The sequence below is a fragment of the Filicampus tigris genome, chromosome 15 (genome assembly GCF_054856515.1).
Source record: "Filicampus tigris isolate MCC_2025a chromosome 15, RoL_Ftig_1.0, whole genome shotgun sequence".
In the NCBI taxonomy this organism is placed as follows: Eukaryota; Metazoa; Chordata; class Actinopteri; order Syngnathiformes; family Syngnathidae; genus Filicampus; species Filicampus tigris.
The window spans coordinates 16,706,189-16,732,304 of record NC_141231.1 but is presented as its reverse complement, the minus strand read 5'-3'; the positions used below and the strand labels follow the sequence as shown (position 1 = coordinate 16,732,304).

At 41.1% G+C, this 26,116-nt stretch overlaps 1 protein-coding gene across 1 annotated transcript in view; it reads right to left on the bottom strand.

Moving 5' to 3' along the window:
• The window catches only part of skor2 (SKI family transcriptional corepressor 2), an 82,620-nt gene that overhangs the window by 22,435 nt on the left and 34,069 nt on the right, over positions 1-26,116 (bottom strand). The window contains exons 5-6 of the mRNA XM_086052937.1: positions 17,424-17,485; positions 7,009-7,122 (exon numbers count right to left, since the gene is read on the bottom strand). The gene's annotated coding sequence lies outside the window, so the exon portion shown is untranslated. The remainder of the gene's footprint in view (positions 1-7,008; positions 7,123-17,423; positions 17,486-26,116) is intronic.

Here is a 26,116-nt window from a genome sequence, read left to right as displayed (position 1 = left end):
TTTCATTGAGACGTACATATAGGATTCCCCTTTGTGTGACACCTTGCTCCTTATGTCACGTCAGTGTGTGTGCATGTGTGACTACATATCTGTGCGAGTGCGTGTGCGCGCGTGCATGGGTGTATGTAAAGGCGAGATAATGAGATCTTGCTCAGCTGAGGCCTGGTCCTGATCCCCAGAAGCCCTGGACTCATTTCAGTGGCAAAAGAACTCTGGATTGAGAAGAAGATGAGGCAGAACACCTCGAGCACAAACACCAACCTTCACTGCTCCGCTAACGCCTTTGTTCTTTTAAGTTAGAACGTGTCCTGTATGTAATTGTTACAAGAGTCTTATTTTTGCCCTCACTTTCACTTTTATTCCCGCTCTCAGCAGTTTTGTTATGAATGTCTTTAAAGGGAAAAACTCACTTCTCTGAGCTCCCCTTTTAAATCACACAGGACAGAAGAGGCACTTTCGACTTGTTTTCACGGCGAGTCAAGAGGGGGATTGTGGCGGGATTTGGGACAGGCTCAACTTGATCCTCACTCAGCTGACAAAATGCCTCTTTTGAAAGCAAATTGTTGTATCAAGTTAAATGTGATTGGTAGACTACTTTAGGCCATTTAACCATCTGGATCCGGACCTGCTTCTTGAACCACAATAAAGTACATGAAATGCTACAGTTACGTATAAGCGTTCTGTACAATGATACAGCTGTTTCGTAATGAATGGCATAAATTGAACACTTTATATTTGTCATTCATATATTGAATGCTACACTTCCATTTAAAACGAGACGTTTTGTGCTGTTATGGGCTTGCACACGGCTGACTTGTTTCGTTGCCGTTGAAACATGAAGCATTAAGTGGACATTCGTAGTGATCGTAGTAATTCAGCCACCGTTCAGATCGATTCATTTTTACCGCACGGTTATGATGTGACGTCGTCTTTAGTGACGTCTCCATGAAATAAGATCGAAACGCCTCGCCTCATAATTTCCCCCAAATAGAAATGCCCCGACACACTGGACCACAATTACTTCCGTAGATACTACGTCGTGAGTGACGTCGTCTCTTCACTGCATACATGTCACTTTGGAGACGCATATGTTCAAACCAGAGAGACCGAGGTCGCATTTATAATGTAACGTGGACGCATACACGAAAAAATTGAGATGTGAAAAGAAAATCGGATTTAAAAAAAAATCGGAATTGAGCATTAAGACCTGCGGTGTGAACCCAGCCAAACATAAGTCTTACAGCGAGCGCCGTGTCGAAAATGGCGACTCGACTCTGACTAGGGTCACGTCTTTTGACTCCATTCCCTCACTTCTGGCGATTAGGGAGAAATACTAGCAAATCGACATTGCCACACGAGTTATCAGAGGTGTCCGCGGCTTCAGCGCGGCCCATTGATGACCCCGCAAGGCCCCATTGTACACTTTAAATCTCGATGAAACTTGAAAATCAGATCAGAATGAAAAGTGAGTCAGCCAACTTGCAATTTAGTGAGAACCAGGCTTGATTTGCATATTATCTGGCTCTGGCGTGAAGCGGGATGTGACAAACGAAATACACATTGTGCATTTGCACGTTGGAGAAATATTGCTGCATCAGTGTTCAAAGGATCTCCCGGTCCACATTTCCTGCTTTCATTGCTGCGCCAGTGTTCCAAGAGTCTTTCAGTCCACTTCGCCTGCTTTCCCTCATCTCTCCCTCCCTCTCAGCGTGCCTGTCAGCGGGCTTTGCCACACCAGTTAGCCCGAGCTATCACTGCTCCCTTTTCTTTTTGGCATTGTTCAAACTAAATGGAAACACGGTAATTAGCTTGTTACAATTAAAGCGAGACGAGCGGATGAATTGTAATCACCCGCAATGGAGTTCCTGCTTTCTCCCCTGCAGCCTCCAACAGGCCAGCTGAGCTATCCTCATTTGCATAATTAAAATATACAAATGATAATGGATTTTGTAGTCAATGTCCAGAGGCTGCAGACGCAGGGATGGATGGAAGAAAATATGAAATCACAATAACAAACACGTCGGCTTCGCCCAGAGGGGAGGAGGATGAAGGGAGGGAGATAGGAGGAGGACAAGATGGTGTGACTTGAAAAGGTGGCAGGAGAGAAAGAAGGCAAAAAAAGATAAGGGCGCAGAAATGAGAGACCAGGGAGAAGACAAAGGCGACAGAATAAAGGTGGACCAATTACATTAGTAAATAGCACCGTCTTGGTCCTGACCAGTGCTGCCCTCCCTCTGGGGAAGACTTCCGCCTGATTACATGAAATTGGGATCGAATTAAACATGTAAGACTTGTCCTAAGACAAACCGAAATGAAATTAGATCCTGTCTTTTTTTTTTTTTTTTTTTTTACCTTGGAGCGCCACAGAGCCACACAACGGGGAGGGAAAGAGACATGGAGGGAATTTTGCAATTAAGCCAGGGACAATGTGGGTGAAATTAGGCCTTGGAGCTGACTTCATAGTCTCACTGCATTTCTTTCCACCCACCTCTTTCCAGGATTTTCCTTTGCTGTCAGAAAGTTTGGAGGCAAACAGCTGTGGCCTCTCGATATTAATATAGTCACCGGCTTCACACTCGTACACAAAGACGACGATAGCCCGTGTGCGAAAAGCGGCAGCTCAAATGTGCGCTCTGGGCGCTGGGCTTGGCCCCAAAATGACAAGCAACCGACAAGCTTCTTTGGAGTGTTTTCCTCTTTCCTTCCCTTTATTTTTTTTTTTACTCTCATTTTTCAATTATCCCCACACATACAGTTGACATCTGGTTTAAGCACAATCATTTATTGGCTTACGTGAAGAAATAAAATCATAAATTGTCAATTGTACTTTTTATTACTATACTCCTTTTTTTATTTTTTGCTTACTTTCCTCATTAGAGTTGCAGGTGCGTTGGAGCCCATTCCAGCTAATTTTGGGCGAGAGCCATGTTACACCCACCTTCACCAGACAATCATTGGGCACATAAAGACACTCCACACTCACCCTAACCCTATTCTCCCGAGTCTCAGCTGTGAGGCAAATATGCAAACCACAATAGCACCAAGCTGCCCTTTGTATCAGATAATTCTTCGCAAAACAAAATATGCAAAAAGCAAAACCTTAACAATGCAGTCTTACACTTTTGGCTTCATTACTTACATTTTGTGATTCTGCAATTAGGGGCATCTCCCTCACTTATTACTTACTTTTATGCATTTATGAAATATAACTCTCTGCGCTTTGTATCGCCTCCCCGCTCGGGTCCTGCGTGTCTGGGCATCTGCGTAAGTGAAAGCAATAACAGTGGCAGAGCTGTAAGTAAATAATGAGGAGTAATCAAAGTTAATGGAACCCAATGGGAGCTTCAGCTTCTGCGTGTAGCAATAATCTCATTTAGAGAGAGGCAGATTTAGTGGATAATTGGGGCCTAAGTACTGGCTGATTCCCCAGCTAGCTAACTAACTAAAGGAGCTGCCGATGCCCGTTTGGTTTGTCACAAACTGAGCGCAAACAAACAGGGCACATATTGTCTTTTTGACTTGGCTTGTCTCTAATAATCACTTTATTTTCTCCAGCTGCATTCTTGCACATTCTAAAAATGTTGGGATGACTGAAGACTCTGTACAGTCCATATGTGCGAATGCGATTGCTTCTTTGTTTATATGAGTCCTGCCACTGGCAGGAAACCAGTCCAGGGTGTACCCCGCCCATCTCGCCCAAAGTCAGCTGGGCTGCGATAGGCTCCAGCTCACCTGCGATGTTAATAAGTACGAGGGGGGAAAAAATGGATAGTTGAATGTTGTCGGTTGTCATTCACTGTCAATCAACCAAATTATTTATTTTATTTTTTTATATTATTGTTTATTTGTTTTTTTCTATTTTATTGTTAGTAGCTAGTCAACAAACATTACAAACAACCACCCATACCTCAGTTGCGTATCCTAATCCAGGTCGAGCAAATATTTTATATGATTTCACCCAAAAATAAATACAAATAATGTTTCATAATAAAAAAATTGCATTTCATTTTGACATAGTGTAGCACTAATGCACAACAAAAGATTTTTCCAACTGCTTGTTACGAGACCACTGGTGCATCCAAATCAGACTGGATTAAGTCGCCGATATCATCATCGCAACTAAATGAAAAGTTCAGCATCATCCGTAAAAAGCTTAACACAAAGAAATTGCAGTACCAAGTCTGAATCATTAAAAAAGTAAGAAAAACGTAGGGCTAACTACGTACCCTTGAGGCACACCAGATGTGACTTACAGTGTAGTGCCCCTGAGACACACGGACCAAAAACAATCCCCTCTGTCTTCTTTCCATTCAAATGTCCTCAAGTTTAAACAACCCCCAAGCTTTTGCAATATTGTTTCTTTCTCCTCTAAAACAGAGAAAACATTTTAGCCACTGAAACAAAGGAAGTGCCCAGTTGAAAGTGTGTCAGCTTTATTCACGAATGAATCCTCAACCCAAACATGCAAGTGTCATGAAGTGAATGTCGAAACTACAGACATTCATTTTCAAAACAATGTTGTCTGAACATGAAAAATCCAAAATGTCCTCTTTTTACTACATCTTGTGTCAATGTGGCTTTAAAGTCATTTAAGTGTCCCTTGCTCCCTTCCATCAGCATTGCAATCGTTGTTCCATTTTATTTTGGTGCTGTCTCACCTCGTCTCATCAGGTATGCGGTTGTCTCTGACCTCAAGACAGTGACACATATGCATGCATTCTATATGTGTGTAATGGAGTTAATGGGGGATGCTGCCAGTGTCACCATTGGGGGTCCACTCCCTCTTGCGAACAACCGGCGTTTTGACCCAGGTGTGTGTACCTATGTGTGTCTTTCCCTCCTAATGTTTCTATGCGCAGCCGTCCCTGAATTGGAGGTGTCCAGATGTCGTTAAGGAACAATACTGTGTGTTGCCTTTCCTTTTGGTTGACGCATTGAGGCTTTAACCTTCAATTTCAGAAAGACACAAATTATTTACACTACTTTGCCACTGGTAGTCGCTCGAATTATGTGCATTTTTTTTGCATTCGCCCTTTGTCTTCCCATAACACATTTGTCACTGCAAGACTTTCCGATGGATTTTGTTGAAGAGAGGTAAGAGAAACCTTATGAATAAGTTGTTTGTGTCATTCAAAGTACAAAAGAGCATTAGCCTTTCATCATGAACTTCCAAATAATGTGTACACCCACGGGACCTCCTAGTGACTATTTTCAAAACGTCCACTAGCGAAAATATCAACAGCAGTGGTTCTCATATGAGCAAAACTCTTATTTCCGGCATGGTGGAAGGAAAATGAGGATTTAACGTGGAACAGCTAATATGAGTGATTTTTTTTTTTTTTTTTCCCCAGACAATTTAAAAATAAAGAACAATCGATGCATACTGAGCGCAGCACGGTGGTCGACTGGTCAGAAAGTAACAAAATGGCCGCCCCCTGAGATGGCTAAAAACAAGTGGATTTTGCTCCTTAACTCATATTCCACAAACACAATATTAACCAAAATGGCATGTTTAGACAAGTGAAGGCACATTATTCCAAATAATTTTGGGGGGTTGACTTCCTACTGAGTAATTGTACATAAAGGTGAGTCCATTTTACTGATGCTAAGTTCATGGGAAAATAATCATGAAAAACCAAGTCATTTCACAGGGTGCCAAAAAGCCTTGCAGGTCAGGTCACATATTCAAAAGAGCACATTACTAAGCCCACTGGCCATGTTTAATATTTTTAAGTGTGGTTATACTACTGTGATTATAAGTGTGCGATTTCCGTTGCTGCCGCAGTGTGTGCATTAGAGGGTATTGGGGTATGCTTGTGTGTGGCTTAAAAGGACAAAGTCAGCGTGTTAAAGATGTATTTCATCGAAAGACATTAGGCAGAGGTAATATTTACTTAACCAGGGCTTTGTATTAAAAAGTACAATTACAGAAAGTAGTTGGAAATGACCTTTGGGAGGACTAGGAAAGGTTTGGATTAGAGCAGTGATAATATAATTTAATATAAATAATTGAATAATTCAAATTCTTACATTACCTATGCCATCAAAAAATGTACACCTCTAGAAAGAAACCCTCTCAAGCTTTTACCCATATATGTTGAGAATTGAGGCTTATGAGCAGCTAAATCCACCCATTACATTAATGAGAAGGACGGGATGCTTAGACATTATTTACAGAAGGCACAAAAGAGGATTAAGAGCCACTCCTTTCAATCTCCTTTTCTCTCATTTTCTTACCTTTAAATTATTTCGTTATGCTTTTTGTATGTTCCTTCTGTGCAACATTGCATGGCCAAAATACGGTATTATCCCGACTAATTCTATGCCCTCAAATTGTGATGGTGCTCCATCAAATATGTAACATACACATAGTTAAACTTAATAATCATCTCAACAGAAAATCAGCACTCTTGAGTGACTTTGAATGTCCGTTATTATGTGAGAAATAAGAGGCGCAACGCTGTCATGGCTCCTCAGGTCAAATCTTTCAACAGTGTGATAAGTGTGCTCCCTTCTAACTGTACAAACACACGGAGTAGAAGAGTAAATCGACCTCTGAGTCCGAGCGCTAACTAGAGTGACTAGTCATCCTGTCAGCCGTGCTGATTGGCTCATTTAAATACCGCTCAGGTGTAATTGGCTGGCAAATTAAACTGTCATTATTGGACAGGCAAAATGGGAAGAAAATCATAGGGGGAGTGACAGGACAAAATGACCGTTTCATTCCCATGGGAAACAGAGGAAGAAGGAAAGAAAGGGAACGAACTTCAGTGAAATAGGTTTCTGAACATCACATGGTGCACGAAACCTGCAAAAACATTTGGTCTTAAAACACTATTCCAAATCAATACTGTAATGTCAGAAACATCCATCCATAGAAAATCCATAATTGTACTAATTTGAGTTGTGGGTGAGCCGGAACCTAACCCGACTGACTTTGGATGGGAAGCGTTTTACACCCTGGACTTATGACGAGCCAGTCGGAAAAATTCGAAACATACAACTTACCAACAGTGGAGACAGTGGAATCACGGCGGTCCGGCACGATCCATTACAACACTAGTTGACATCCGATGTTTTTGGATTATGAAACAATGCGTTTGACATGGATCAAACTGAAGCCTGTAAAAAAAAAAAAAAAATCTTAATCATAAAAAAATCATAAAAAAATCATTTCAAACTGTTATTCAATAAAAAATAATACAGTACACTATACTGTATATGGAGACTCCATACATGATGTCGTATCATCATCTTCATTGTTTTTGGGTTCCAGAAATTCTTTATTTTTCAACCTTCTTTGAGGACGGTCAAAGCAAAACATCTGAAAACCAACATTTAAGAGGCATTTTTATCCTGAAAAATTTCAGGTCAAATTATAAGCCGTCTGAGTCATTCAATCTTATTCAAGCGATATCCATCCGTCTATTTTCTACGGCTCTTCTCGTCATTAGTGTCTCCGGCGAGCTGGGGCCTATCCAGGAAAATTGCAGTATTGAAGGAATATTTGCCGGTATTTAAAGGCACTTCTTTTCTTATTTATAAGAAATGCGGAGGTGTCCATTTTTAGGTGGTCAGTAGGGAGCTGCATTAACCAGCTGTGTAATTGCTGCTCATTCGTGAGTCTGCTGTGGAAAGGAGCACTTCACTGCATGGAACCAATTGAAGACGATCCTAATTTGCTCATCTTGCCAACTAAAACTCCATTCCCCCCCCCCCCCCCCAAAAAAAAACCCGCAGTCCACATTATGGCGCTGGTTTCCATATTTACAGCAGCAGCTTCACAAAAGCCGATGCACACCGTGCACCTTAGATTGGTCCATCTCCAAGTCGATCCACGTACAGTATATTTTTGAAAGTACTTTCTTTTGTACACTTCTCTAATTAAACAATCGGTCTCTCTCCGCTCTCTCTTATCCACTCAATGTTTTGACGCGGCTCGGTAATAAAACTGACGGATGGACGCTGACCAGGCCTTCCAGGTGAACCCTGACCTCCCACTGCGCGTGTGTGCGCGTGTGTGCGTGTGTGACATAGGCCCATCTGTGTGGGCTGTTAAGAGCCTCTTTCTATTTGCCCTTTTATTCTGACCCACGTCCTCTACGGTCAACACTGAGAGCCCTCAGGCCTTGGGGAGTGTGTCTCCTTTTCTCTGTGTGTGTGTGTGTGTGTGTGTGTGTGTGTATATTTATGAGTGTCAGTACATGTCGGGGTGAGTCCTTAGGAGAGCACAGACACACGCACAAGCAATTTTTCATGATCTCATCAATGCATCAATGGATTGTGAATATCGTAGTAACGATGGGCTGCGTGGCCCCTGGCCACTACTTACTGAATCAGATATGTGAAATCTGATACAGCTCCAATTTTAAATCCATTTGTAATGCAATATAGCCACATGCTTGATGTGAAGGTCAGGGCCAGAAGTTGGGTCAGTGAAAGATCTTAATTGTTTTGTGAAAAGTGGTTCGCCTGATTGCGGCGCTTCATTTTGAAATATTGCGCACAGAACGATATGCTTCACTTTATACATTACATGAGAGATTAGCTTGCTAATGAAGTTATGTAATTTATAGAATGGTGACTATTCTTGCGAAATTCAATTCGGAAAATTGTACGCAAAATAGATGATGCAAAATTGCTACTTAAATCACACACCAAAAAGCATTTATTTGAAAATGTGATTTCATTACGCAAGACCATTTTGTTCATAAGTCGGTCATCACTAATTCATCATTACTATTTTAAGGTACAAAATCAATAATGACTGAATTAGCCTTTGCATAGTTTTTCTTTCCAATCCCTAATCCCCCTAATAGCAAAAAATGAGTTTGTACACTGACATTTTTTTTTTTTTTGTTGAGTTTACACATTTTATTCCATCAAGCGGTTGCACGAAATGAAATCATCTGGATCCAGACTATACATCTACTTAAAATAATTATCAATTGATTTTATATTGTGCAACCATTTCAATGCAACACTTTAAAAAAAAAAAAATTGGTGAAGTACATTTGTGCCTGTGACGGCGACAACTGAACCCGCAGCTGAACTTGTGGTAGTGTAATGATGACAAATTAGTCGGCACTGCGCTGGATGCCGACTACAATGTGTCGATAGCGACATTAAGTTAATGAAATTAGGAAATGCGAAGGATCGAGTTCACCAAAGAATGAGCCGTCTTACGTGTTAATGAATTTGCAGAGGAAAAAAAAAACGTTGGGAGCTGAACTGTTCATTGCTGCTTTAGTAATGTATGTCATTTCTAGTTTCATTATTTATATCGCATCATCCGCCTGCACACAATGTATCAAAAAAAATATATTGGAAATTGCCTAAAAGGTAGTAAAAGTTTTATGATGGCGACGTTTGAGTATTTTTATCCTCCATTGTTTCCAATGGGAACATTTTATTACAAATCAAAACAGGTGGTCCGGTGTCCCCAAACTGAATGTGTCAATTCTCTAGTTAAAGGGATTTATTTATTTGTTGTTGATGCAATATAAACCAATGCAGTTTTGAGTGTGACACCGAGGCGCTGTAATAAGCATCAAATGCATTATACGTTTCAAAATAATTGTGATGGTACACCAGGCTTGATGTAATAAGAAAAGCATCTCGGTCATCGTTACTTTAGCAAGCTGATATATTGCAGGAGCAGGCTGGACCGCTCCTATGCAGAGGAAAACCTGGAGCAATAGTGCCTACTTTTTAATAATGACTAAAAATCAATACAGTTGTTGCAAAAATAATCCATGGAAAATGACACGATTCCAAAACGGTGGCGGCTTATGTATATATTTTCATCCAGTCCAGAAAATAAAGAGCCGGCGCTTTCATCAGTGAACAGACGTTTTGGCCCGTGCCGTTGTACGATTAATATATGGTATTGAATATGACATTAAAAAGGCTAACTGTACTCTGCTAATGACATGGTCCAGTGAGCCATCTGTCTGGGGAGTAAGCGGACAGCAGGCATTAGATAGGCTGTCAGAGGTGAAGCACACGCGCACACACACCCCCCCACACACACACACACACACACACACACCCCTACATACAGTACGTGTGTGCGTCAGCTCACACTCAAGCGAACAGTGTGCCATTAAGTGCTGTTTAGGGTAGCTTTTATTTGGTGTGAGTGTGCGTGCGCTTTGGTGCCCAAACAAATGGATTCAATCCCATGGCGGAGCGCATGAATGCGCGTGTGTCCCAAAGCACTATGCCCTTGTTGTGACATCATCTATGAATGTCATAATTGAGGCTCTGTAAATTGCCGCTTTTCCCCACTCAGCGTCGCCCCATGTGTCAATAGTGAGGTTCAAGGTGACGGAGCGGATCAATACGCAGAGACAGGAGCCATCCGCTGAATTTACAGCGCAGTAACAAGAGAGCCATGAAAGTCTGCTGCTCGATAGCCTTCGGCAAGCCGCTCGGACGCCGGCGGCCTGCATTTGTCAAACATGCAAGCCGGTGATTCTCTGAAGGAATGTCGTGTTCTTTGTGGTTTTGGAGGGCAATTTGGCTCTGCATCAGTCACAGGCGTGAACTATGAAATGCCTTTTGAATCGCTGTGAGGTCTTTTTTGAGAGAAACCGACATACATAATTGCAGAAGGGGCAAGCAAAATGTGTAGATTCATAATCTTTATACCAAAATCATGCAGGAAAAGAATTCTCCACCGATATATTTGCACACGGACTTGCTTATAAGCGCATATTGTCCAGTTCAGACTTGTGCCACACAGGAAATGAAACCGCAGGAAATGAAACAATCATTTTTTTCTTGATGCTTGTGAGACAAAAGTTAAAGCGCGTGTTAAAATTGAATTTTTCCTTTTTAGTATAGTTATAGTGTATAGGTATGGTATAGTATAGTTTTGCATGTTTAGAAGTCAATTCATAAAAATAAGGGACGCACCCTATATCAGTGGTCCCCAACATTTATTGCAGCACAGACCGGTTTCGCTTAAGAAATATTTTGACAGACACATAGAAACAAATAAAAACAAACATTAAACAGGAAGTCAAGCCCCAAAAAACGGTTCTTTGCAGCCCCACTAGTCGAAAAACACGGCATTCTGGTTAATATTTCGTTTGTGGAATATGCAAATCCAGCCCTTTTTAGTCATCTCAGGGGCGGCCATCTTGCCATTTGCTGTCGACTGAAAATGACATCACAGTTGCTCAGGGCTCAGCTAACGACCAATCATAGCTCAGCTTCAGAAAACAGCTGTGATTGGTCGTTACTGAGCTCTGAGCAACTATGATGTTTATTTTTGGTGGACAGAAAATGACAAAATGGCCGCCCGCTGAGATAGCTAAAATCAGGTGGATTTTGCTCCTTAACTCATATTCCACAAATATAAATGTAATAGCTTCTTCTTCAACAAGCCTATCCCATTTTTGCGGTCTTTTTTCATTCCATAAATTTGAAAAGATTCGTCTTATTTATGCCGGTCGGCACGATGTTTGAAGTAGAGTAGCTCCTCGCAGTTTTAGGTGAGAATCAAAACAAACTCAAAAAAAGGCCACTAGCAACGCTATTCCTCACCAATAAATATTGCGACTGAAATCCTTTGATAGCTTATAATAGCACCTCTGATCCACTAAATGGGAACAGGTGATTGCCAAAAAAAGCTTTAAATCACCCAACCTTCATTGATTCAGAGCAGCATCTAAATATTAATGCTAGACATGGATATATGCAACATTAAAAGCAATCGTCATGCAACTGGGATTCAAACACCAGTGTAGCCCATAAAGTTGATGCGCGGTTTGTGTTGGACATTACATTATGTCCCTTCCCTGTGATACTGCTTTTATTATCTTACTAAATGTAGTCCACGTCTCATTAAATCCCGCCCTGAACTATTTTGGGAGTGGATAATAAGAGCGACAAAGGTCACAAATATAAGTTCTTATGGGTTTGCTTACGTTAATAAACCAAAAAAGCTTTCCCCCCCCCCACATATGAGCGTTTAACCATTCAGCTTTTATTCAGTTGCTCGGACTTCGATTGCAAAACAGTTTATCAGAGGTACCTTGTAGTATAGGTACCTAAACATAGTACCTCCTTGTGGGAGTAATAAAGCCCATTTACGCTTAATAATGAAAAAATGAGCAAATGTGGCTTTTCTTTTGACTTGTTTGCATGCACTCAGGAGTGGGCAGCGTGTATGAGCGCGTATTTATTCCCCTGAAATGCTCCAGTGTCCGGCAGGTATGGATGTCACAGTGGTAACAGGTGAGCTGTGAAGGTGACAATGTCTGCTGTTTTTGTTTGTGTGTTCCAGGTGATGGATTAGCATCATTTGTCGCGTAAGCCGTCTGTCCGACCGAGTGTGTGCGCGCGCGAGTGATATGTGGTTCTGCTTGACCATGTGTGCCCGAGTATGTTTCTGTCACATGATCACATTGTGTCTATTTATACGTGTCTTTACCTGCAAGTGGTAAGTGTGTGTGTGTGTGTGTGTGTGTGTGTGACAGTAGCTGAGTGATGGGTTCAGTACAGTGTGTAGCGTAGCGGTCGGATGGTGGCTTTCTATGGCCGGGAGCAACGGCGGGCCGTGTGTGTGTACAATCAAAGGAGTGATGACAGGCGCGGTGGACATCACATGGTTATGATGTCCACAGCCTAGTGAAGGTGACACCTGACCAACCATAAACATAACCATTAACACACATGGGAAACGACAAATGCGCAATGTGAATAATATAATGAAAAAAATAAAAGAATAAATAAAATCGACCAATAGGGGGGTGGATATCAAAGGAAGTTGGATATTTGTTACGTGTTTCACCATATTTTGAGCTTTATTTATCTTTAATGGCAATGTACATGTGTGGCCATCGGAATTATTATATAACTTTTTTTTTTTAATTCAACACTTTGTTTTTTGGTGAAGACTTGTGGGCAGCAAGGTGTCTATGCGTGTATAAAAAAAATGTTATATACAATTATACAATTATAAAATGTCCAAATGACAGATGCTTTGAATCGCCACTTCATGAACAATCATTCAAACAACTTTAACTTTAAACTACAAAACTACATTCGACCCCTGCATATTTTGCATTTCAGCACCTGCTAATTTGCATATGGACAGATTGTTTTTAAATCTCTTTTTATCTCAATAATTTCAATATTGTGGAATTTCCATGGTTTATCCTGGATTTCCCCCCGTATTTCTGGAAAATATATATTGAATGTTTTGTTTTTGGGTTTTTTTGTAAATGAAAGAATGGGCCACTCAGCGAGTGGTCAGTCCGCCAGTTGCTCATTCCTATTCTACAGCATTTTTAGTTTGGCATAAGCTCTTTGGCGTTCACAAGTGATTTCTTCAGAGAACCTCCTGGTTGCATGATTGTTATTTCATGATTTAGTGGTCTCTCTCAGACAGCTCTCATTTTGTGTTGCGCGCAGTTAATTAAGATTAATCACACGTCACATTCTGCAGGGGAGATCGGGAGTAAAAATGGGACGGAATCATATTGGTTATTGTTGTTTTTTAATCAGTTAGATATACATTACGTTTTATATACAGTATCGCTTACAAACAATAATTAATAGGAGTAAACAGAAAAAAAGATTGGTATTGAGAACTTGTGATGGATGAAGTCCTAACTGTCTTGGCTGGCTGCTCAGAACAATAAAGCTTTTTAGAGCATAAGACAGTAAAGAATGTTAAAAGGCCAACGCATGAAGTCGACTTGCTCCTGATAATTCAAACCCACAATGTGAGTTATTTTAGTTATATTTTGCTAAAAGACAAAAAAAAAAAAACATTGCCTATATAGTTAATAGATATTTTATGATAGCCACGGTTTGACCCTAGGACAGATTATTCAAATTTCTGGAATCTAAGTCTAAAAGCAAACAAATCAGAGCTCAGCCAACATCCAGGAACTGAGCGCATTGTATCTTTTGAGGTTCGCATTTGGAATGTTCTCTATATATAAGTTATAAAGCTAATGCTAGTCCACGCGCTTGAACATGAACGCATGCATACTCCCTGTGTGTTTGTGTGTCATTTTGAGTCCCCGTGTAAGCCCAAAACAAGGTAAACGTACAATAATAACATCCTCAGAATGTATCTCTCTGTCTTTCTCCCTTGAGCAAAACAAGCCACACCACACACACCTCCTCCTCGCTTCTCCCCCGCAGGCCGTGCGCGAGCGTCCGGGTGTGAAATGTAAAAGGGAGAACGCTGTCGTTCAAACTGTCCCGGCGACCGGTGTTCCCCGCCCCTCACACACTGGCTTTCTTGGGGCAACTCTTACTCGAGTTTGTTTCTTACTCTATTTCTCTGTCACCATCTTTCTTTGCCCCTCTCGTTTTTCTCTCTCAGGTGGGCTTGGCTGTCGCAGGTGCGGTGCGCGGGGCCCCTCAGCCAATGAAAAATGAGGGCCGTCGCGCACGCTGACTTTGATGAACCTCACTGTATGTCCTTCTATCACTCTTCTCCATTTGGATTCCCCCGCAAAACTGCCCGGTGAGACACACACACACACACACTAACAGTACATGAAAGGAATAACACACACGCAGCCCAATTATTCTTCTTGTTGAAGGATGCTGCACTTGGCTAACCACGAGTTCAAGAGGTCTTTTAATTTTGTATGCGAATGTTTGTATATGTGAAGTCCCCCATATTGGATGGGATGCTGATAGAATATCACGCTCGTATTATATGTACCTGTACCCATAATTATATTGCTGCAATTGCCTGGTGATCAAGCCAGGAAGTACAGTCTTGGGTGTACCTAGTTAACATGTGAGCCTAATGAGGACAAGCACTGTCGAAAATAGATGGCTGAATTTTCACTGTATCTTATCCAATGCAGGTTATTCATTTTAAATGGAATGTATTTTCCTGATAAATACAACGTGTGCTCATTTCAGATGAGCACTAAAATCAGTATTTATTTTCAAGGACTATTGTTGTGAGAGTTAATTTCCTTTTTACTCCTTTCTTATTTCTATTTTGTCAGGATAGTTCCAATTTCAAGGTCTCTCACTGCCACTAATTTGCCACAACGCGATGGACGTAAATGCATAAGCATTCTGCATTGCTTATTCATATCACAGCTGGTGTTATTGTCACAAAGGAAAATATTAATTAATGTGGAAGCCACTTGCTGAGTTGATGACACAGGAACGATTTATGAGTGTGTTTGTGACTTTTGAATAGTGCGTGCGCATGTGTGTTATACCTGCTATGTGGGCAGCTATAAGGGTGTGGCGGCTAATCCCTCTCTATTGGGGCCTAATCCTGTTCTAATCCCTTTCAAAACTCTCGATCAGGCTCTTGGGAACTCAGCAGGGATAAATCTTGTCAAAGCTAGAAAGACACACTAAAACATTCTGGGCTTTTGTGTGAAAGCATCAACATTGTCCATTCATACACATACACATGTTGATATTAGTTTTTTTCTCAGAGCAGTTGTTCAGTCCCAAAATAATTTTAGGCTTTTTATTGACGAAAAGGCATTTTTTGTGGTGGAATATGGTAAAAAAAAAAATGCAGAGGAAGGGAAAAAGGAAAATGTGTATTCAAAATCAACGTGTCAACTTTGGGAAATTGGTTAGCGATCATCTAAAAATGGCGTTGGCATTTTGATAAATTAATACCTTATTTTTCAACATGAAGGCAATTTACTCTCATTGCCTTGGACATGTAGTTACTCAGATATTCATATTTCAAATGATGTCCAAAACAGTCTGTATAATTAGCATGTCCTAAATCAGAACGGGCAAACCCACTTCTTCACTGGGAATCCACAAACAGTGCAACATTCACTATCTGTGTATGTTTTAATAAAATTATTCCTTCAAAACAATGACAAACTGCCTCAAAAAAGAAGAAAGAGCAATGCAATGAGGAATATATTACTCAGTTTAAGCAAAATTACATGTATGTATATGTATATGTAAATATATATATATATATATATATATATATATATATATATATATATATATATATATACACCCCACCGCCACACTTCTAATCAATCATTTATTTACATATAAAAATGCAACTTGGGCATGCTTGCAAAAGTTAAGACGATACTTATTTGTGCACCCACTGTCGTTTAATCTTCTTGTTATTCCTCAAACACGCCACCCTCCGCCCTCAAACCCGCTTCTCAAACGGATGAATCCATTACTAAAATGAAAAACAAAATAACAGCTGTGGGGGAGGAGGGATGGCGGGAGGTGATAGGAATAGTGAGTGTGAGCGAGATTTTATTTATAAGTGTTCTTGTAAACCATTTACGATATTAATGTTGCAAGGCCACTTATCAATATTTCAAACCATAAAAGGTGTGGCTGTGAGTAGAAATGGCAAACCAGCGGGAACGTGCACTCTCCGCTTGTGTTTGTGTGAGCAAGTTGGCCTGGACCAAAGAGAGAGAGTACATTGCAAACTCCAAAGTCGATTACCTTAATGCGTGTAACATTTGGAGTTCAATCAAAATGTATGCCTTCAATTTATGGTTTTAATTTGACGTTTAAATGTGAGGCACAATGCGAGCCGTCACGCAACTTACTTAACTTCATTCCAGCCAGCATCAAAAGTTGAACTGGAAATGAGTGTTTTGCCTTTTACTTTGGCTGTTTGTGAAGCTGCGCAGGTAAAAGAAGACAAAGAGAGTTTAAAAAAAAAAAAAAAAAGAAAACACACACACACACACACACACACGAGCGGCTAATTTAAAGTTTTACTTTTGAAACTTTTGCTTTACTTATGCGCACCATGGTTAAGTGAGTGAGCGTTTCAGTCCCATGTTGGAGACAATTCCCAGTAATCATACGGATGACTGAGCAGAAGTGTCGGTTCTGTTAAGCGAAGTTCAGAGGTTTTATTTTGTAACTTCTCTACTTTGACTTTTTTGTTACATTTCCAGTTGGCTTTCACAGTAAGGTAAGGTAGTGGTCCAAAAAAAACTGAGGTGTGCTGTTTGACAAGAGACCGTACTAAGATGTAAACTGATACATTGGCTTCAGATGCTAGCCGCAAGCTAGCAAAACGCAAACTAGCTAGCAACCATCTCAAAAAGTAAAACTTTTGTGTGTTTGTTTGTTTTTTGGGGGTTTTAATACTTGTGGTTGAGTTTGTTTAAGAATGAGATGTGTGAGGTGTATCTCAAACCTTTTAATTAGGCCTGCTCATTCATTATTCAAAGACAGGGAATGCTGGGAGAGTGTTATTGTTTTTTATGTAGTATGCTATATTGGAATCAGCAATTTTAGTTTTAACCATCATAAAAATCTAACTCAACAGAATGTTTGGGGGGGATTTTGGAGCATCAACTGTATTTCCCCACTTAGGTCACCACGGCTTGAAATATTTTGGGGAGGGTTGGTCACAATTCTCTGCTAAAGGGAAGACTTTTGAGTTATTCTCAAACTCTTACCTCTGTGCACTGCATCTGCGCCATGCTGCTGCCATCGAAATTTTGTCTCTCTGCTTTAAACACTACAACACACAATGACATCATCATCAGGGGCGGACTCAAACTAAGACCAAGAGGTGTGCTGCAGTTATACAGAACTTTGCAAACCATAACATCACAATGCAACGAGTCAACGTAAAGCTCCGGCGTACCCGGCATTTGTCAGAACAGCAGACAATGACATTAAGGGGTGAGCAGCGTGTGCAGCCCTCCGCAGGTGCTTGAAAACATTAGGACACACACTGACCTCTGGACAGTGTTCTGTCATCCTGGCTCTCCTCTTGTCATGTCTAGTGTTACACATCCAAAACACTCGCTGAACACAAACCACTAAATGATGGCTGCAGGCTGGAAGAGTGAACGTGTGCCCATGTATGTGCGCTTCCGAGGATGAGAGAAAATGGGGGAAAAAAAAAAAAAAAGGAAGACGGTTGTGGAGCTTGTGTGAATGGGATAACCTGTGTGTGTTTCTGTTTGCGCCAGTATGATGACCCAAGGCGGGGCCAGATGGATTGCTGTTGTAACCTAGCTACAGGGGTGCACTCACGCTTATTTACACAATGCACCCTTAGGTGAGTAGCAGTTTTGTGTGGCTGAGTGATACAAGCATCCAAAGTTTATCTATCATAGCGTACGCAGAAAACAATGGCATTACAATACACAAATACCTGCCAGAAATTACATTACACGTCATTTTTCAAGGTCTGAGCACTGGGATGTGCAAAGGCCCTGTTGGAATTGTTGTGGCTTTAAAAAAAAATAAAATAAAATAAAAAATCCCTTTTATTTTCTCTTTTCCTGTTTTGGGCCCTCAACATGCCTCGGTATTATTATCATTTTTTTTGCAAGCTATGTGTCCTGGTGAAAATGGTCGTATTTTTGAGGAAATGAACAGGGCCCCCAAACTCACTCAATAGCAGGGGCGGAGCCATGGGTGGGCCTGGCCCACCCAGATCGACAGACTGCCCACCCAGTGAGATTCATGAAAAAAAATATGGCTTTCACTTATTAGAAAATTACTATGAAATTATTTTTGAATTTGTATTTCATTGTGTTTTTTTTTAATTGAATATTAAGAATGGCATATTTTTGGTTGTCTAAGGAAGATCTGAACTTCATATTATTCACTTTGTCATTTTATTTCAATACAACGATGTGTCGGCACAGGAGGATTGTGCTCAGGGAGAAATATTCAGGCCCACCATGATTTTTCCAGGCCCACCCATTAACCACGTTCTGGCTCCGCCCCTGCTCAATAGTACTCAAAGATTGTTAAAAATGTTAAAAAAAAATCAGCCTTTTTGGGGATAAATTCCATGGGCTCGTATTTCGACAAAAATTTGTTGTGACTGCTCAAACATAGCGGTTCCGTTGTATTGTGCCTCAAAAGTATGAAGGTGTGTTATTTCCAGTGCACGTGTCATGGCATGCGCACGCTCATCTTGGAAGTTGTGTGTTCGGTTTCAGCCCTACAGCGCTCATTTCTGTATTGACAACATGCTTGTCCCTGTCACACTGAGAACATGAAAAGAAAGGCCACTCTCATTTAGACTTATAAAGGGCCCGTCGCTTCATAATGACCTCCAGCCATTTATAAATCATACTTTAACACGAGGGAGATGGATCCCTAACCGCTGACAGATTGCCGAATTGATCAGAATTACCCATTCATGAATCAGACGTGGACTTTTGCAGCATTCAGGGGAAAAGCGGGCACAATGTCAGAAAGAAAGTTACCGCATTCCGCCAGTTGTGCGCATCTTTCCGTTTTCGAGCCTTTCCACCGGCTATTTCCCATTTTCGTCATCTGCATACGCGGACAATCAGCAGCTCATGTTTACTGATTCGCTCAATCAGTTCTCACTTCTCCCTCGAGATCGGGGCTCCTCGTCCACAGCCGGCGAGCGTGTGCTTGTGTGTATTGTGAACAAAGGCAAAATCCCGGAGGGGACCACGCGGAACGTGTTGATCGATCCTCCGCAATTACCAGTCAATCGAAATGTGATTTATTTCCAGAGGAATCATTTCAATATCAAGCCTGTGTGTGTTCTGTGTGAGCGTGGGTGGAGGGAAGTCTTTGTCAATAAATGAAGCCTTGCTTTCCCATTCGAAGTCCTGCATCCGTCACTCACCTAATCCATGCCTATTGCATGCTCTTGTTGACAAAACCAAGCAACTTTTCAACAACTACGTCTCGCCATTTTTTTTCTAAAGTTGGCCTCTTTCTGAAGTTGGTGGTGCTGTTGCTGTTGACCACGTGGAAGTTATGACAGCCGTGTGACTTTGCCATATGTATTGTATGGCAAGCAGATTTAACAAGAGCTTAAGTTTGACTATTCAGAGTTAACTTTGTCAATAATAAACGTCTTTGTGATGTTACGTTTTGAATGAGTAGAATTTTTATTTCATGACGTGACGTGTCAACGCTCATTTCGTTTTTCCTTGTCAAACGTGAACTACAGTTATCTGAAACATCACGTCACCTAGGACAAATAATGACACTTCTCCATGTTGTGATGATTAAATTACAGATATTCAACTGGGGGACAGATTTGAGTGAGGGACCAGGCTGTGAGCAGGCTTCCATGGCGCAGCGAGTCACTCTTTCTGTTCAAATATTGGCCAGCGGGGGGTGCTATAGAAATTTACTGTTGGAATCGCTGACGGAAACCCGTTTAAAATCAGAGGACCGGCCTATATGTGAGTACTCTTTTTTCTCCTTCCGAAAAAAAGGCGAATGATATGACGGAAGGTTACCAACGCTGCATCTTCTAAGTGTTGCTATATAAGCGAGACCATCCTAGCTTTATTTAAGATTAAGGTTGTGATGTATCTAACTTGAGAAGCACCATTGTACTTCAAAGTCTGTGGACTGTTATATAGTACCTGTATTTGAGTCCTGGATTGTTGTTTTTAAAATGGTTTTAAAATATTGTTGAGTTTTTTTTTCTACAAAATACTTTAGTTTCCAACACCCCCCTAAAAACAACTACAAATACTACTAAAACTAATAAACACTCAATGAAAACAAGGCATTTGGGGAAAAACATATTTCGTTTTGAGTTTTGTTGATTTAAATTTTGTTGGTTTAGTTTAGCTTTCAGAGAGCATATCGTCGCTGCCCTGTGAAAAACACTTATCTCCAATTTTGGAAAATTTTCCACTTTCATGCAATTTGTACGGCGGAAACACGATTCGTGTAAAAAATAAGAAAATGACAAAAAAAAATGGCAGCGACGATATGCTCTCCGAAAGCTAAACTAAACCAACAAAATTTAAATAAACACAACTCAAAAAGAAATAACCCTTGGTCCAGTCCCCCTGTAACTTATCCCAGGCTTGCCCCCCTCCCCATCCCTCTCCTCCAAAACTGCTCCCCAGTGAGACTATCATTCTGAGGGCCTGTCAATACGACCAGTCAACCGAACAAAAAGACCAACAGACCGATTGAGGTATTTTGATACTTAATCGCCCCTCCCTCTTCCACACCACAATCCTTCCCCTCCTGACTTCCCATCCTTTTTTGGGAGGCACTTAATTAAGTCGCCAAGTGGCTGTCAGGAATAATTTTTTTTTGCTGCGCCACAGGGCCGAGGGCCATGGTGGACTTGACATTTGATAATATTGCGTCTCCGCGTTGATTGAAATTGATTTTGGAGGGGGCAGGGGTGTTGGGGTGGGGTGGGGGGGGCACCCCTTCCTCACTGCGGCTGTGATCGTTTGACAACTCTCAGCCAATCAGCCTCAAGGACAGCCCATGGACCCCCATTCTTTGGCGAGGCAACTCATATTCCTACGAATGACGGCTTGATACCTGTTTTTGTGTGTGTGTGTGTGTGTGTGTATGTTTTTGTGTGCGTCGAGGTATTAGGGGTCAGGCGTGAAGTACCGTCGCAGGGTCATGGAACCGGCAGCCACATTTCCCATAAATCAGTTAGTCGGAGCTAAAGGTGCGTCGAAACCGAGCGTGTGTTTGTGTGCGTCCTTGCAGCTCATTTGTAAATTTAGTTGCATTTGGGCTCGTAATTATTCGTGAGAAAGCGCACATTTTTTGGGTGTTGTTTTTATATGCTAACACTGCCCCCCCCCCCCCCCTTTTAGCTATGTTTCTCCTCTAGCTAATAGAGGGTATAATGTTAGATGCAAATGACTGTTTTAATTGTTGTTCTATTAATGGGAAGAGGGGGTGTTAAGTAAGGAAGCTTTTGATGAAATGCCACTCAAAAGCAAGCTGCAGTCGGAGTTAATCAGGTTAATTAATTACAAAAGCAGACACCGCAATCAGTTTTTCATTTGAAAGATCAGACTCGGCCACACTCCGACTTCCCCGCGCTGCCATACGGCTCGCCGAGGTGTGAAACAAGTGACGGGGCATTTATGCAAGTCCTTAACGTATTTACCAGGATCTGTCCCGGGGCCAAACTTAATTGGTTTGTTTTGGAGTGTTTGGATTTATATTAAACAAAGCATTTTTAATTAGTCTTTGCCAATTATCATTTCGGATTTTGATAAATATTGTTTTTACCTACCAGAGCTGGACACTCCGTCCCCGGGGCGGAACGGTCCGTCCAAAAAAAGAGACGGACTAAGCAAGGGCGGAGGTGGATTTTAGTCCGTCACGCTAATCAATCGTCCCTGATGTGTGTGACGTGGTCGCGAGGCGGCCAAAGTTCATCTCAACCTACTCGGCGAAATGGACTAATGACAAAAATGGCCTCAGAACGCTTCAAACGCGCCACTAGTTACCCAACTGCACGTACTTCCTTGCGTTTGGAACGTCCCGGCGGGAACGCTGCGTACACGTTTTGTCACACGGGGTCATTTTTTCCCGCTTTCTTCAGTCTTTAAAATCATTTTTGCTGCTTCGTGTACTGGCTCTTTAACTGAGAGTTTAGTCACCGTGTAAGAAAGCTAGCCCAAAGACAACAAAGTGTGAGTTCCCCAATCTGGCTCTCTGTAAATTGTGGATTAAGACAACAAAGACATGTAACAAGACCTTTTGACCCCGCTACAAAAATGATGAATAAATGGTGACGGAACAGTTTGAGGAGCATAAAATCAATACTGCTAGTTACGGCTATTTTGGAGAAGCTAAATCAACAATTTCACTCCTTCGCTGAACCAAACAATGAACACAAAATTTATCAATCAGAAGCTATAAGTCGACTACTACTATTACATTTTGTGTTAATTGGGTTATAGACGTCACTCGGTGCATTTCTTGTCTGTCACTGAGAGCTGTTCTAAATTCCTGATGAGGTTCTGTCTCGGAACATTTTTTTTTTCCCCTGGCTGTCTAATCACCTTTCACTGCTGCGGGCAACAGACAACCTGTGCCAACCAGACAAACACAGTGGAGGACTAGCTTTTTATTTTAGATTTGTGACTTGTCTTTTTCTGTCGTCTAAATTGGAGGCATTTGCAATCTCTGCTATAATAGACAAATGGTTTCATTATATTCCTTAATAATGATTCTATTTACTCATGATGAATCTGTTGACGTTTTGAAGGTGGCAAAAAAAAAAAAAATCAATAGGATACCTGCCTTCATCAATAATTAAATTGACCTCTATTTCAAACGTAATCACAGGAATATTGTGGAGGTGCAAATAACCACTGACAACCTTTAGAATTGCTTGGACGGGTGCATAAACTGTGTCAACAGTTTATTTTAATTCGGGCTTTCATTCATCTTGGTGGTGAGTGCTTGTCCCTCCATTGTAGTTTTCCTTGAACCCTCAACCTTTGTTCTCCTTACTTTCCACATTGACACCCCCCTTGTGACCCTCTATCCTGCTTCCTTTTATTATCTCGCACAAGCTGCTTCTTTCTTCCTCGATCCGGCTTTCTTTTCCTTCCTGCTCGCAGTTTCCCTGCTTGGGCTTCTTGTTGGACAACCGGGCCATTAACCTTTGGCATCACATCTCTCGTCCTATCAATGCAGCAGTAATTAGGAGGTCAGCCCTTTCCCTCGCTGTCATTTAAACATACACACACACCCACACACACACACACACACACACACACACAGGTAACACACACAGAAACCTGAAATTTGAAAATTCCTCCAAAATTTGTATACACTTTACGTTTGCCATCTGATTAAATGTTGATGTGATTGATGATTAACTGCAATTTAAAAAAAAGAAGGAATTGGAGCTTTCCTTTACAATGATTTATTAATATTAGGGCTGGGGAAAAAAAATATTGTATTGAAAGTATCGCGATACTTTTTATGCCGATGCAAGTATCGATCCGTTGATGGAGTATTGCGATACTTTCGATACCTTATGACATAAGGTATCGAAGGTATCGTGATCCTTCATCAACAAAAGATAACATAACATAAGGCTTATGTTATGTTACGTTTTGCACGTTCCATAACATACTTTTGGAACATTTGAGGCCTTTAAAGTTGAGCGTTGTGAAAGGAGTTTTATTCATTGCATTTGTGTGCATCAGGAACAGTTACTGGAACAGTTTATGCCTTATTCAATCGTGACACTTGAATAAATGTCAAATGGCACTTAAGTTAAAACTTTGGAAACACATATATTTTTATAACATTTAAGTATCGCAATACGTATCGGATCGCCACACAAGTGGATCGTTCCATCCCTAATTAATATAATAGATATTTAGTGGTATATTTCAGTATCTATTGTTGGCTGCAGAGCAGGTATGGGAAAATATTTTTACAAAGTAGAGTATTGTTTTTTTTTTTTTTGTTTGTTGTTTTTTTTTCTTGGCAGCGGCAACCCGCTGCGTCCGAAAATGACACAATGAGAGAGGTGAGACTGAACCAAAACGATAACAGTCATGGACCGGGTGCTAAACAATGAGCTGAAACTTGCTCAAAAGCTCCATAACACCGAGTCACGTGATCGTTCTCTGTCTGAGTGGCATCACTGAAATCCCGTGCGGCCAACGGTTACTTTGTTACCAGGATTGCAATCTTCAATTTTGACTAAAAAGCTCATATCACTGCCAATACAGTGAACAATTTTCACAAGCATCACAGTGATTATGCCCTTATTACCATCCTATTAGTTTCAGGTTTAATAAGATTACACAAAAAGGGACTCTCTTCAGAAACTGCAATTGAATTAATAGAATGGTAGGCCATTAAAGCATTCGGTGAGTGATTTTATGCCTAATTCTACAGTGTTTTAATAGCCAATCACCCCCTGTGTCATGAGCACACAAAAACACAGAGACACAGAGAGATCGAGGTTGAAAGGATTGGGCAATGAGCTGTCAGAACAGTCTTTTTTCATCACATAGGTCATTGGCTGATCTCTGTCCGTCTCTTCCCCCCGACCCCCGTCTCGCCCCCTCCCTCCCGCGTCCCCTGCGTCTCGTTAACACAACATACAATTAACGTGTGCGCGTATCAGTGTCACGGCTCTGCTCCAGCAACTGAGCCTAAATGGCACTTGGCGTGCAGCTAAATCACAGCTTCCTCCTCCCAGTTATAACAATTATAGCCTTCATGCACAAACAATTGACGCCCGAACACGTTAACACCTAATTAACTTGACACAGAAGTCCACTCTGGAGCTTGAGTGTCGAGCTTGATGTCGGGACAACTATCTGGCTCATCTCCTCCAATCAGCAATTTCTCCATTGTCTTCACAAATAAGCATTTGCGTTTGGTCATTATTGGCCGGATTATTTTTATTTATTTTTTTTTAGCCATTTTAATTTATTTTCATTTTAAACAATCATGGCTAACACCATCGCGGTGTTAAAAATCAAACTGCATTAGTAAGCTGCGATCGAGCCAGAGTGAAGTCATTTTAAACAATGAGAAGACTGAATAAATCAATTTAGCGTCATTTGCAAAGTGTCAACATGAGTGTGTACTGGTCAATTGGAGTAACACTTGAATCTTAAAAATAACAAAGACAGTCGACCAAAAGATGAGATGGCACGCCAAAAAAAAACATTTTTTTACTCACATCCACATATACGGACAATTAAGAGTTCTAAATGAACCTAACGTATGTTTTGGGGATGTGGGAGGAATCCAGAATACCGAGAGAGAAGACACACAAGCATGTGGAGAACATGAAAAGTCCACACGGGTAGGCCAGAGACTAACATTGGAACTCAGAGGCAGAGACAATAACCATTATCATCACCCAGTGCCCAAACGTTGTTTTTTTGGGGGGGTACAAATTGTCACTCGGTTGATCTTCAAATACACCGTCACTCCAAAAAAAAAAAAAAAAAAAAAAATGAAAACCCTAAGATTTAAGGTTTACCCTAAACCAAACCCCAACCATCATCCTACTGGGGGACAATGGCAAATTTAAAGCCTAGTACTTCTAAAATATTCAAATTTTAACAATAAAATGAAAACTAACCGGAACGACTTTTTTTTTTCGTTAATTTTGTCTTTGAACATGTATCTGACACTAGTTTATTAAATTGCTTCTGCGCCTGAAGACCTTTGGCAAATCCCAGCAGATGTCTGCCTTCCAACATTTTTTTTTTATTTTTTATTTTATTTTTTTTTTCAGACGGCTACGCCAATAATCTTTCACCTGTGGAGCAAGCAGTACATATGGCTTACAATTAACGGCTGACTCATTCTACCCGACTGCTCTGATTGTTACACACTCGCACTCGGAGCAAACCCCTTCCACACC